Genomic DNA, 1,209 nt, shown 5'->3' on the forward strand with positions numbered 1-1,209 from the left:
GTGGTACCCACGACAACGACCCCGTTGTCATCTCAGTCGTCACAGCCGGAAGGAAGGTGCACAAAGTGCTTGTCGACCAAGGAAGTTCGGCAGACGTCATGTTTCTGTCGACCTTTAATAAGTTACGGCTGTCCCCAATCTGTTGAGTCCCTATACGGGGTGCCTGTATGGGTTCGGGGATAACCAGGTGGAAGTCCGGGGGTACCTGGAGTTGAGGACTACGTTCACAGACGGAGAGGCCTCCCGTACCGAAAGCATCCGGTACCTGGTCGTGAACGCCAACTCCGCCTACAATATTTTGCTGGGCAGACCGGCGTTAAACCGTCTGAACGCGGTGTCCTCCACACGCCACATGAAGATGAAGCTGCCGGACCTCAATGGCCAGGTGATAGTCATCAGGTCAGACCAGGAGGAGGCGAGGAAATGCTATGAAAACAGCCTGAAAACGAAGAGAGGCGTATTCATGGTGTATGAACGTCCGCCGAGCGCGGACGCGACGATGATTGAGGCGACGCCCTCTGGGTTGACGCCTGAAGAGGCCATAGCGGAGAGGGCGATGCCCGAAGCAGATGTGCCAATGGAGGAAGGCCCTAACGACGCGGCGCCCGTGGAAGAGGCGGCGCCCGAGGAAGAGGCGGCGCCGGTGGAAGAGGCGGCGCCCGTCAAAGATGATAGCAGGGAGCAGCCTGCGGCTAACGCCGTAGAAAGGGAGATTGGCGGCAAGACTTTCAAGTTAGGAAGTTCGCTAAGCCCAGAAGAACAGGAAGGGGTGGCAGAAGTGATTTCACGCCACCTGGATGCCTTCGCATGGTCCGCCTCGGATATGCCAGGCATCGACCCCGATTTCCTGTGTCACCACCTCAGCATGGACGCCACGGTCCGCCCGTGCGTCAGAGAAGGAGAAAGTTCAATGAGGAACGACAACAGGTGGTGAAAGACGAAACGCAGAAGCTGCTGAGTGCTGGCCACATCAGGGAGATTCAGTACCCTGAGTGGCTCGCCAACGTCGTCTTGGTGAAAAAGGCGAACGGAAAGTGGAGAATGTGTGTTGACTTCACGGACCTGAACAAGGCATGCCCAAAGGACTCGTATCCGCTGCCCAGCATCGACGCCTTGGTAGACAGTGCGTCCGGCAGCAAGGTGCTAAGTTTCCTGGACGCCTTTTCAGGGTACAACCAAATCAAGATGCACCCAAGAGACGAGAGCAAG

This window comes from Phaseolus vulgaris, chromosome 4, assembly GCF_000499845.2.
Source record: "Phaseolus vulgaris cultivar G19833 chromosome 4, P. vulgaris v2.0, whole genome shotgun sequence".
NCBI lineage: Eukaryota > Viridiplantae > Streptophyta > Magnoliopsida > Fabales > Fabaceae > Phaseolus > Phaseolus vulgaris.